Source organism: Eulemur rufifrons, chromosome 27 (assembly GCF_041146395.1).
Source record: "Eulemur rufifrons isolate Redbay chromosome 27, OSU_ERuf_1, whole genome shotgun sequence".
Lineage (NCBI taxonomy): Eukaryota > Metazoa > Chordata > Mammalia > Primates > Lemuridae > Eulemur > Eulemur rufifrons.
The window spans coordinates 14010789-14025006 of record NC_091009.1 but is presented as its reverse complement, the minus strand read 5'-3'; positions in this window follow the sequence as shown (position 1 = coordinate 14025006).

The window sequence follows — 14218 nt, the reverse complement described above, 5'->3', positions numbered from 1 at the left end:
TTTCCTCATAATTATACTATTGAGGAAAATGACATTTTTATGGTATGAAGTTTTCCCTTCCATCCTATATCTTTTGATTGTTTTTCTGATCTTGCTTTAGATTACTTGATAAAATATTATAGTTTCTTTCATATGGCTCTTGTGCCTTTCTTGTCTATATTTATATTCCACAAAATTTTTTAATTAGTTCTAATATCATGATATTTCTTGGATTTTCCGTGTACAAAATTGTACTTCTAAAGGGTGATGCATTTCACCTCTTCTTTGCAAATATTTATAATAAAGTATTTCAATGTGTTGTTTTCTTTTCTTTGTTTTCATTAATCAAGATGTATTGTTTTCTTGCATTTACTATAACTTCAAACAAATGTTGAATTATGATGATAATGAGTATGTCTGTTGTGTTCTTGACTTCAATGAAAATGGTATTCTCATTTCATTATTTATAATGATGTTTGCTATTGATATTTGTTGAACTTTGTATTTACATACTTTTCTTCTATTTATATTTTTACTTAGAGTTTTTTTACTAATAATGTGCTTTGATATATTGATATAATGAATTATATTGATTTATTGATATTGAATCATTCTTAGAATAAGCCCTCTTGGTCAAATATTATCATTCTTATGATACATTGTTCTATTTGCTTATTCTTTCTTCAACATTTTTGCAATAATATTTATTGGTATGGTACTATTTAATATAATTTTCTTGTTTTAAACTTTTTGAAGCTTTCTCACAGGTTATTCTCAATTTATTCATAGGATTTTTTTTCTTATTTTAAAAGTTATTTGTATCCTTTATGGCTTTCTGTAGCTAGAATTTGCTCCCTAATTTGTTTTTTAATTTATTAAATAAAAGCTGGGGAAAATAATGATTTTAAAATGCAAGCCACTTTTTCCTGAACAGATTGAAATTCAAATTCACTTTTGATCAGACTACCCTTTTGTTCTGGGAAAACCATGTGACTAAACCCTGTGGCTTCATAGAATTCACTCAGAGAAAATAGTGAAATTATCCCTATCGTAAAGGAAATATTTTTGCCTAAGATGCTAAATGTTCTGCAGGGCAATACAAAGGTGCATGCGTTTGCATGTGCTTGTCACTCCAAGTGACAAGTCTTCCCATCTCCTGCAGTCTCATCCTCTGTGTTTTAGAAGCATAAATGAAAACTCCCCTGGTTTACATTTTTAGGTTTCCGAAAGCATATCCTTCCCTATTCCTTCTTCTAGTTAGAGCCAGAGCAATCACACCAAGATTTCAGCTCATGTTTATCACACACCATCTCAACAAAATCTGCTAATGCCACACAAGCCCTGGGAAGCAGTTCTTGCAGGGCTCTACCACTTTGGGAAGCAGCAAAGCCTCTTTGGATTATCCCTACTGGGGTGTGCTGGTATATCAGCTCTCTGTAAAGTAAATAAACAAACAAATAGCTCTGATTTGTAGCATTTGCTGATTTTCAATTTCTGTAGTGTAAATACTCCCACAATAAAAGATTGCAAGTTACCAATAAAATTCCACAGCCTTTAACAACCAGCTTGCAAAATTCCTGAATATTTAACAATTGGTTTCTGAGATCCTGTAGAAGCTGACTCCAGCATACCACCTGCAGGGCTGTCCTCCAATTCACCAGGCCACCCCCAATCAAAATCCATCTCATTCTCACAATTTTGTCATTACTGAGAACTTACCATGGGTCACACGGTCCTAAAGACATTGCAATCTGATCTCATCTAATCCTCACAAAATCAACTATCCCCATCTCCATTTCACATATCGTGGTTACTACTGGAGAATTATCACCCTCCTCCTGGCCCATGTTAGACATGAAACATGACACTACACTGTTGGGCAATGGATTTCTTTTAAGCATAAATTTATTTTTTTTTCCATTACAAAAGTAATGAAGCAGTTTGCAAAGAAAATTGGAAAGCAACCATTAATTCTTACATGTTTTAAGATTATTTGATGTCATGGAAAAATGTTTATGACATATTGCATAAAAGTGGAGTATAGAAACCTACAATATGATACCAATTCTATAAAACAGTAAAGATATTAATGCAACACTGGGAGTAAAGGAAAAATGTAGTAGTTATCTCTTTTGAAATATTTTTTATTAATATGGAATAGTTGTACACATTTTGGTGCACATGTGATATTTTGACACATGTAGAGAATGTGTAATAATCAAGTCAGAATAATTGGGATATCCATCACCTTAAACATTTCTTTGTGTTGGGAACATTACAAGTCTTCTAGCTGTTTTGAAATATATACTAGACTACTGTGAAGTACTAATATAATTTCCAACAGTAGTTACCTCTGAACAGTGAGAAGTAAAGTTTTTCTCACTTCCCCTCTTGCAGTTTTCTGTATTTCCCATCAATGCATCAACATATATTACAATTATGAGAATATTTAATGTATATATTATTTTTAGTTGGAAAATATAAAATGAAAACAAAAACCTATGGCCTCACCATTCAGACTCAACAACTGTTCCATTTTGATGCAATGTAATGTTTTTGAAAGAGATTGAATTTAAGGCCCGGCGCGGTGGCTCACGCCTGTAATCCTAGCACTCTGGGAGGCCGAGGTGGGCGGATCATTTGAGCTCAGGAGTTCGAGACCAGCCTGAGCAAGAGCGAGACCCCATCTCTACTAAAAATAGAAAGAAATTATATGGACAGCTAAAAATATATATAGAAAAAATTAGCCGGACATGGTGGCGCATGCCTGTAGTCCCAGCTACTCGGGAGGCTGAGACAGGAGGATCGCTTGAGCCCAGGAGTTTGAGGTTGCTGTGAGCTAGGCTGACACCACGGCACTCACTCTAGCCTGGGCAACAGAGTGAGACTCTGTCTCAAAAAAAAAAAAAAAAAAAAAAAAAAAGAGATTGAATTTAAAAGAAACGGCATCAGGAAGCGTGGGCTCCAGTCTACGAGGCAGCTGAGCACCCCCAGCCCCGCCGAGCTGTGTGTAATTCACAACCCCCTGAGCGCCCACCTTCACCCACAGGACCTCTCCCACGTAGCTTTTTCCATCATCTCTAATCGTCACAAAAGTCCCATTGCAGAGATGAGGAAACTAAGACACTTGCTCTCTGTGAGGACAGGTACTGTCTGTGTCTCCGCACAAAGCACCTTTTATGGAAGGCCTGATACGTAAGAGCACGCACCGCTATCAGACAGAATTAATCATGTTCGGGGCACCGCCACTGTCTGGCTATGCCTCCCTGAGCACAGAGCTTCCATTTCTCATAAAATAATGATTGCAAGATCGTGTCCCTTAAGAGCTGTTGTGAGCATTAAATGCCACCGTGATGAAAGACCCTCGCGCAACGCTCGGTAACTTGGCTACGGTCCGAGGCGCGGCTGGACCTGAACACGGACGCAGCTTGCTCCGAAGTCCGCGCTCCTCTCCGCTGCACAAAACCGTTTCTCTTCTCCACCAGAGCCCGTCTCTGGGCGGGGTTTGCTCGTCCAGGTCCCCGAGCTGAGCCTTCCGCTGAAGCACGTCGCCCCCCGGCGTCTGCAGGCCCGAGGTGCGGGCGCGGGCGCGGGCTGGGCGCGGCCACCTCCCTGTCCCCTCCCGCCAACCTGGGCTCCGCGGTCCTCCCGCCGGCAGGTGGCTGGAGGACAAGCTCCCCTCTGTCCCTTCGGGGACTGTTCCCTCCTGCAGGTCCAGCCTCCTCCTTGCTGACCGAGCATCTTGAGCAGCTGGATGTCCCTCCTCCGGGGGTTGTCTCTGTCGGGCTGTCGGGACCTGATCTAACACCTTCGCCAGGCAGGTGGTGGCCTCGCCCCGGCCTCGGAAAAACGTCGGAGCGCGAGCTGGGAACGCGGCCCTCCCGCTGCTGGCGACCAGGCAGCGCCAGGGTTCTTCAGCGTTTGCAACAGCCCTGCCAATTAGCTCGTACCCTGCCCACATGCCCGGGACTAAAAAGGAAGCAGGCCAGGCCTGAGCAAAATTAGACAATGGGCTCCGGGAACACCGAGGGCGAGGGCGGCGGCAGCACCTGCTGTTCTGTCCCCTCTGGGCTGAAACCGGGCAGGGAGTCGGAGAGGGAGGGCTGCGGGGAGGGTCCGGCGAGCTGTGCATTTGCTGCAGGAAGGGCTTCCTCCACGCTCCAGATGGGACTCAAAGGGACTCAAAGGAAGCGGCCCAGGGGAGGGTGTGGGGAGGGCCAAGCTCCGCGGCTGGAACCTCTCCAGGCCCACAGAATGTTGGTGCTCACACCTGGGGTCAGTCGCATTTCTATTCTGCCTGGAGGAACGACCTCAGGACGGGGCTGTGCATCTCCCTTCTTGTGTCGTGCATAGCACCCAACACAGTGCTGGTCACTCAGAGCCGGTGTGTGTGTGTGTGTGTGTGTGTGTGTGGAAGATGGTCTGGTTCAGTGGTTGAGGATGGAAATTTCTGGAGAGAGGCACATGTGGGCTTTTGCCCCACATCCCCTACTCCCCACTCTGTAACCTCGGCTACTTGACTTCTCAGTTACGGTTTCTTCCTTTAAAAAGCAAAGAGAATAAAAATATCTAACTCGTAAGGTACCTTGTAAGGATGAAAGGAAAGGAAATGTTGGATCCATATAGTATGTGTTTATAGAATTACTGGACTCTCTTACGGGATGAAGAAATATTCAAGCCTTACAAAGGTGATATTTTATCTCTGAAGCACCAGTAGGTAAGAAGGCAAAGACATAAAAAGGAGACGTGTTACGAACACTTCTCAAGGACCTGCCAGGTGGCACACACTGGGCCAGGTGCCCTACCTATGTTATCTCATTTTACATGGCAGGTAACATTTTTGAAAGATTGGGGAGCTCAGAGTCAGATAGCTTGCTGGTGCACTACAGAAACAAAAGAAATGTTAAAAACTGGAATGCCTGCTGTGACAAGACACCTAATTAGAAAACAACGTCATAGTGAATTAGCAGAGCAAGTCTCCAGCTCTGCCAGAAACGCTGAAATAAATGTGCCACCGAGGAGTCACAGAGCAAAGTCTGTTACCACCCTGGTGATTCTGGTGATTCTATGCACGAGTCAGAGGTCTGACGAGGGACTGGGCATGTGTTATGTCTTAGCGTGATGCTAAATGCTGGTGCTTCCAGATCACTGAGAGACTCCTATAGTGATCCGAGATCTTCACGTCGATTGAACTTGTTATAATGAGGAAACATGAAGGTAACTCAACCCACCAAAATAAAACACTTTGACGATGACTCAGCAGCCACTGAATGGTAGATTTATATAAAGATTCTTTCAACTTGCTGAGACGTTTCACAAAAGAGAAGTATAGATTATCCTCAACTTACGTTTGGGGACTCAGAAATCCATCGTTACAAAGACAGCCAGTGCTGGTATCATCCCTTCATTCCCTCACTTATTTTTCCATTCATTTAACCACAGAGGGTAAGTGCCATATCACAATGAGTGGAGATGAGGTGACACAAAATGCCAAAGAAGAGATGGTACCTTCCCTTAAGGGACAATGTCATTAGGGAAAAATCCAGTGGCAAAAACTGGCAGCTATGCAAATAACTATAACCCAGGTTTGGGCTCGGATAGGGCGTCCGTGCTAAGAAGTTTGACGTTTATTGTGCAGGTGATGATGGCACCATCAAATGATTTTGAGCCTAGGAGGGTGTGTTCTAGGAGACAGTGGTGGGGCAGAGGGAAGGGGGCCAGTTAGGAGGAGACTGCAGCCGTCCTTCATGGACTCACCCCTCCCTGCCCAGCTGCCTCCCCACCCACTTCCTCCTCCTCCACCCACGGCACTCAGACTTTCCCTCCAGCGCTTGGCTGAAACTCTTCTTTCCTGTCACCAATGAACTTGTACTGGTCAAAGTCCAAAGACTACTTTCCCAGGTTCAGTTTAGAGATCTCTCTATTCCACTTACACAGTTAAACACTAACTCTGGCTGGAAACTTTCCTCTGAAACACAGCCTCTCGCTGCTTTGCCTGCCACCCCTCTGGCCGCTGCTGCTCTGATCCGGGCTTTGCATCAACCTGCCCATCGATAAATACCGGTGTTCTTAAGACTCGACCTTACCTCACTTCTGATCTGAAACATTCCCTGGCAAATGTCTTGCTTATTTGCAACTTCTACAGCTAAAATCCCTCCTCCATAGAAAACTCTCTTAATAAATAGAACCTGCAAATGGAGGACTCTTTGGGGGAAATTTTTATCACTACAGTTCGTGTCAGCATTATATTATAATTAATTCATCTCTATCTATATTAAGATAAAGACAGAGGGTCAGATAAATAATGTCCCCTTCCCCGTAACCCTCATTGTAGGTGTGCTGGAACTATTTGTGTCCACAACTGGACTAGTGGGATTGACTGGTGGAGATGAGGTACAAAAGAGACCGTTTAATCTTCTGGGTGACTTTTTGCTGAATGAAGGTATTTTAAAGCATCATCGCTGGTCTCTCAAGAGATAATCTGCTTCTCTCTAGCCTCTATCAGCAAATTGATGATTAAAATAAGAAGGGAGGTTCCACAAGGGTTGGAACTATGCTTTGTTCATTGATGTTTCCCTAAGACCTAGGAAAGTGCCTGGCACAGACTCATAAACACATGGGGAGTGGCTGTGTGGTTCAGTCCGTTTCATATTTGAGTGAATGGAAGTTGTACCCAGCTGAGGCCATGGATTAATAGATTTGGAAGAGATCACTGGGATTTAACAGCTTCCTATCTTACATAAATTTCTTACTGCATCCAAAAGACTCCAATCTTTGTGGGAGGCCCCTGGCTTGGCCATCACAATAGTGAATGAGGCAAGGTTTAGGGATGGAATTAACTAGGCATGAATTGGTCGTCGAATATGAACATGGAAGCTCAAATCCAGACTGACAGATTTTTTTCAATCTCAGCACCATCAATCTAATTACAAACAGACGAAGTCTTTCTAAAAGAAAGAGATATTTATTCAGGAGCAGGGCATTGCAACAGGAACACGCGTGCCATAGTAAACTATGTGCATACTCGGAGAGGTAAAGACGAAAAAATTTAAAGGAATAATGAAGAAGATTATGTAATTGTTTTGAGATAATGATCTTTGGCTACAAAGATCAATAACAAGGGTCACGCCAGTCCAAGGTTTTTGGGCAGATGTCCTTGCAGAAGTACTTTTTTGTGTAAGTTTGTGGTTTTGCAGTCTTTTGTGATAGCTTTTTTGTTAGCAGGCATACAAACGTGAGAAAATAGCATTTCCTGGCTGTATGTTCAGATTTTTGGTTTTTTTTTTTAAGCACTAATGACTCCATTTTGATTCTGACAACTTTTACACTTTCCCCTTTGGATTAAGGTTTTTTTTTTCTGGAAACATCTCTGATCAATCATCCTGTAGTTGGTTTTGATGTACCTTGGTGCTAGGATGGACCTGTCCTGGTTCCTGGTCTCATCTCACGTTGGGAGGAGCGAATGGTGGCTGAGACTTAGTGTCAAACCCTTTAAGCCATATTTGAGCAAAAAGGGAGGTTTGAAGGGAGTGGTTCTCAGACTAAGTATACCAGGAAGCCATTATTAGGTTCAATTTTATCTGTCCCATAGTCTTTTGCTAGCATCTCAAAGTGCTGGGCCAGCATTATTCTATTAGGAGTTGCAAAAATTTTAACAAGTATCAGGGCCAGGCGCGGTGGCTCACGCCTGTAATCCTAGCACTCTGGGAGGCCGAGGTGGGCGGATCGTTTGAGCTCAGGAGTTCGAGACCAGCCTGAGCGAGAGCGAGACCCCATCTCTACTAAAAAATAGAAAGAAATTATATGGACAGCTAAAAATATATATAGAAAAAATTAGCCGGGCATGGTGGTGCATGCCTGTAATCCCAACTACTCGGGAGGCTGAGACAGGAGGATCCCTTGAGCCCAGGAGTTTGAGGTTGCTGTGAGCTAGGCTGACGCCACGGCACTCACTCTAGCCTGGGCAACAAAGTGAGACTTTGTCTCAAAAACAAAACAAAACAAAACAAAACAAGTATCAGATACAAAGTTTAAGAAGGGAAAATACATAGCAAAAATTTAATAGTAATATGACAATCTCAGTTTGCATAATAGTTTTGAGCCATGAACCTAGGCTTAAAGACAACCAGTTGAATAAATCAAATGACCTTAGGTACTTAAGTGAGAACTGATGTAACCATGTGACCTGTTTTATTTTTTGACCAATAGATATTAAAGTGTCTCTTAGGTTCTGCAGAGCTACTAGCAGAAGCTACTGATTGTGAAATTTCACTTACACCATTATCTTGCCAAGTGAAAAGGATAGGAATTAGGAAGGGTAAAAGTCTCATGATATCAAGTCATGTTTGACCTTTTCGGGAAAGCTGTCCACAGTGTGAAAACGTTAACTTCTCCTCCTGGTTTGAGTTTTGAATGTCTGTGGTCATGACATCGGGTGGTTTGGTGAACTTCTTATGTGGCCCGTGCACCAGTTCCAAGAATCGCTGACTTTTTTGGTAGTGATATTTCTTCAGGTCCCATTTCTGACACCATTTCTGTCAACCTGAATAACAAACAGAGAAAGGCTCTCTAAAAGAAAAAGATATTTATTCAGGAGGAGGGCACTGCAATGGGAATAAGCATGCGTATTTGGAGAGGTAAAGGAAGACAAAAGTTTTTAAAGGAGAAATTAAAAGGATTACATAATTGTTTTGAGATAATTATCCTTGGCTACAAAGATCAATAATAAGGGTGACACCAGTTCAAAGTGGGACAGGCAGTTGTGGGTCAGATATACTTGCAGAAGTATTTTTTGTGTAAATTTGCAATGGCCTTTGTGCAACGTTGTGGCTTTTGCAGTCTTCTGTGATAATTTTCATTATCAGGCATACAAGTGTGGTAACCTTCTCTTCACAGCTTTTGTCAGATCTATTTGTCAGGTTTTATTTTGTTGGGTTTTGTTTTGTTTTGTTTTTTAACTATAGTGACTCCATTTTGATTCTGACAATTTTGACAGCTAAATGTCTTAAAACTTGTAGATCAGAGGCTCCTCTCTGATTGGATTCTGGGCATGTCTTCTCATTAAATATAATTTAGAACCTCAAAAAATTTTTAAGCACCTAATAAAGACATCTTCTCCAAAGAGCTGTTTGGAGTCTGCTCTAACTGGCAGGGTCCAATGCAACTTGCTTACCAATTTGAACTCATTAGAAAGTGCAATGAGTGCAGTAGTCTACCTCCTCCATTATTGCCCTATCGGTTTACCAAACGTATTACCTAAATGCTATGCTCATTTCCTTCTTGGTAAGGGCCAGCCTAAAGTTCCCAGGGCAACTTTGCCCAAGTTGTCAGTGGACCTTGGGCACTATTCTAGGCCATGCCACACACCTGCTCCCCCTTCACCTTCTGCCTTGATTGGAAGCTTCCTGAAGCCCTCACCAGAAGCAGATGCTGGCACCATGCTTCTACAGTCTGCAGAACCATGAGCCAAATAAAGTTCTTTTCTTTATAAATTACCCAGTCTCAGGTATTCCTTTATAGCAGCACAAAACGGAATAATACAGCATTTAAAATGTGATATGTTCCTGGTACGTTGTTAGAATTTTTCTGTAGATGAGATGAATGTTTGCTAACTATTATTCTGAATGTTTTGTCATGAATTATGCTCTCTGGTGAAAAACATGAGCATTTCCTATATGTAGGGTGTGTGGGGGGGTATTTTTTTGGGAAAAGTCTTAAAACTATTTTGTAAAGAGACCTGCCCACATGATATGTTTCCCTCCATCCTCCTTTTTCTTTCTTTGTCAAACCTTTTTTAACACTATGTACCAGGTACCGTGTCCTCCCCGTCATTACTCTTACATCATATTGGAGCAAGTCTTGAGTTCGGCTCTTTAAGTTTTATGAGAAGATGCAAGCATTCCTGCCCATTCGGTTGGTTTTGAAATCACATGGACCTGCTCTCGGCATTGCAGAATCCACATCTAACCTCATTCTGCTTGACTCTGCCATCCCAAAGGTTATTCCAGACTTACCTCTCTTTTGTCCTTTTTTCCATTAAGGTCAAAGGTTCCATTACTGGTTTCCAAACTTTCTTTAAGACAGAGAATATTTTTCTTCAAAAGAAAATTGATTTGGAAACCAAATATGTCAAATAGACTATTTTGACGCTACTCTATTTCTGTCTAAAATAGGGTGGAATGTTAGCTGCCTCCCTCACTCTCCTGCTTTCTCCAGAGCCCTGAGAGAGCTCTGCTAAGCCTACTTGGCAAACCACTGTCCCATGGAGGACTGATTTACCTGGAGCTCAGCCTCTGAGAGCCTCCGTCCAGGCTGACTATAAATCTGGAGTTGGGCTGAGAGTCAATTTGGCCTTCAAGCTTATCAGTTCTGTTCCTTGTTTTTTTGTATATTTTAAAATGAGCTGCCTCCTTTCTCAGAATCGATGGGCAAAATCACACATTCTTGTGTCCATCTGGTGCGCTGTATCACATCCGAGGCTACTGCAAAGTGATAAAAGCTAGGATTCAATTTTGAAACAAGAGGCAAGCAAGGTACTGTTATTGAAGCAGGCTTTCCAATCCCTAGGACTTCGAATTTCTTTTTCTCTGCAGTGCTTGTGCAGGGAACCCCACACCCCACTCAGTGTAACCAGGGGCTTCTTACCCTTAGTCAAGAAAAAAAAAAAAACCCACTAGATAAGCAGGTCAACTGTCAGATACTTGCAAAGAGAGTAGCTTGGGCACACATTGCAGAGAATAAAAATCTGGCTGGTCCAGTGTGTATCTCAGGAGGTGGGGGAAGGGGGGAGAGAGAGAGGTATTTCTAATTCAGACCAGCAGCATAATTCTACCATCTGCTGGAAAGAGTCCCCATGCCACAAAATTCTGCAGTTTCCCTACCTTCTCACACCCCCACACTGTTTCCACTTCATTCCTAGGACAGGCTTTCTAGAACTGGAGAGATTTGAGAAGCTGTTGGTAGAGAAATAGTTTTTTATACATCACCTCCCAAATCTTTCCCAGCATTTAGGAGAAAGGAGGGTGAGGCAGTTTTGTTTTTGTTGTTGTTTGTTTTGAGGAACATTCTTCTTTTCCTCAATATAAAAGTAATACATCTGAACATACAAAATGCTGGTAAGAATATGCATCCATAGGGTCTCTTATACACTGCTGGTGGGAATGCAGTTTGTTGCAATCTTTTTTATTGTTAATTGATAAATTATAATGTGTATATTTATGGGGTACAATGTGATCTTATGATATGTGTATATAGTGTGCCATGATTCAATCACGTGAATTAATATATCCATCACTTCAAATTTTGTTTTGTTTTGTTTTTATTTTTTCCTTTCCTTTTTAAAAATTGTAATAGATTTAGAGGGTACATGTTGAATTCTGCTACATGTCTATGTTGTATAGTGGTGAAGTCTGGGCTTTTGGTGTACCCAGCACCCAGGCAGGGTACGTTGTCCCTCATAGGTAATTTTTTGTCCCTTACCCACTCCCAACCTCCCCCCTTTTGAGTCCCCAAAGTCCATTACATCACTATGCTGTGTGTCCTTCTATAGCCATAGTTTAGCTCCCACTTATAAGTGAGAAAATGTGGCATTTATTTTTCTGTTCCTGAGTTACTTCACTTAGAATGATGCCCTCTAGCTCCATCCATGTTGCTGCAAAAGACATTGTTTCATTCTTTCTTATTGCCGAGTAAGTACTCTACTATATATACGTGTAATGAATGAAACGGGATTCCTGTCTCTTACCATATATAAAAATTAACTCAAGACGGATTAAAGACTTAAATGTAAGACCCAAAACAATAAAAAAAAATCATAGCATAAAACCTAGGAAAAACTCCTTTGGACATTGGCCTAAGCAAAGAATTTATGACTATGACCCCAAAAGCAAATGCAATAAAAACAAAAATAGACAAATGGGACTTAAGTAAACTAAAAAGCTTCTGCATAGCAAAAGAAATACTCAAAAGAGTAAATAGACAGCCTATAGAATGGGAGAAAATACTTGCAAACTATGTGTCTGACAAAGGACTAATATCCAGAATCTATAGGGAACTGAACAACTCAGCAAGAAAAAAGCAAACAACCCCATTAAAAAGTGGGCATATGACACGAACAGGCATTTTTTTAAAGAAGCTATACAAATGACCACCAAACATGAAAAAAATGCTCAACATCACTAATCATCATGGAAATGCAAATTAAAACCACAATGAGGTACCATCTTACTCCATTTAGAATGGCCATTATTAAAAAGTCAAACAACAATAGACGTTGGCATGGATGCAGTGAATAGGGAATGCTTATACACTGCTGATGGGAATGTAAATTAGTACAATCTCTATGGAGATTAACATGGAGATTTCTTAAAGAATGAAAAGTAGATCTACCATTCAATCCTGCAATCCCACTATTGGCTATCTACCCAGAGGAAATGAAATGATTATATCAAAAAGATACCTACGCTTGTGTGCTTATTGCAGCACAATTCACAATCACAACAATATGGAATCAACCTGAATGCCCATCAACTGATGCGTGGATAAAGAATGTGGGGTTGGGGTGTGTGTGTGTGTGTGTGTGCGCGCGTAAAAGCTCATCTCGGAGTGTGGAGCCTAGTGGCTTCTCTTTTACTGTTTTCCTGAGTCCAGGAGCTTCTTCTGGCTCTTAGCCAGTCCCTGGCTGGGCAAGTTGCCTCGAACGTTTTCCTTACCCACTTTCAGTGCTTCCCATTGCTTCCCTGGTGAATCCTAATGTTCTCTCCTAGATGATCTGTTCAAAATGTGAGAATCTGCTTACTATTCTGGTCCCTTTCTCTGGAGGAGGCACATACTATCTGTGTCTAATCAGCCATCTTGATCTTCAAATACTCATTTTTTTGTGGTGAGAACACTTAAAATCTACTCTTTCAGCAATTTTCAAGTATACAATATATTGTTATTAACTATGGTCACCAGGCTGTGCAATTGATCTCATATTCCTCCTGTCTAACTGAAACTTTGTGACCGTTGAGAATCATCTCCCCATTTCCCAAACCCCTCAAGTTCTGGTAACAACCCTCCTACTCTCTATTCTGAGTTCAATTGCTTTAGATTCTACACACTAGTGAGATCATGTAATATTTGTCTTTTTGTGCCTGGGTTATTTCACTTAATATACTGTCCTTTAGGTTCATTCATGTTGTCAGAAATGACAGAATTTTCTTCCTTTTTAAGGTGGAATAGTATTATATTATGAATACGTATATACTTTTTAAGCCATTCATCTGTTGATGGACGCTCAGTTCATTCCACACCTTGGCTACTGTGAATAATGGTGCAATGGACATGGGAGTGCAGATATCTTTTTAGCCTACTGAGTTCAAATCCTTTAGATATATACCCAGCAATAGAATTGCTGGGTCATATGGTAGTTCTATTCTTAGTTCTAGTCTTAGGTTTTTGAGGCACCTTCGTACTGTGTTCCATAATGGCTATACTAACTTACATTCCCACCAATAGTATACAAGGATTCCCTTTTCTCTACATTCTCACCAAACACTATATTTCATTTTTATTTTGATAATAGCCCTTATGACAGGTATAAGGTGATATCTCATTGTGGTTTTAATTTGCAATTTCCCTAATGGTTTGTGATGCTGAATGTTTTTTCATATATCTGTTAAAGGGATTGCATCAAACCAAAAAGATTCTGCACAATGAAGGAAACAATTAACAGAATGAAGAGACAACCTACAGATTGAAAGAAAATATTTGTTACCACCAAAAGCAATCAACAGATACAATGGAATCCCTATCAAAATACCAATGACATTCTTCACGTTCTTCACAACTAGAAAAAAATCTTAAAATTTGTATGGAACCCACTAAAGAACCCAAATAGCAAAAGCAAGCCTGAGCAAAAAGAACAAAAGTAGAGGCATCACACTACCAGACCTCAAAATATACTAGAAATCTGTAGTAACCAAAACAGCACAGTACTAGCATAAAAACATATACATAGACCAATGGAACAGAATAGAGAACCCAGAAATTCATCCACATATCTACAGCCAGATGATTTTTGGTGCCAAGAACACTAACTGGGGAAAGGGCAGTTGCTGGGAAAATTGGATATCCATAAGCAGAAGAAAAAAATCACACCCCCCACCTCTCACTCTATTCAAAAGTCAACTGAAAATGGATCAAAGACCTAAATGTAACACCTGAAACTATGATACTACTAGAGGGAAACATAGGAGAA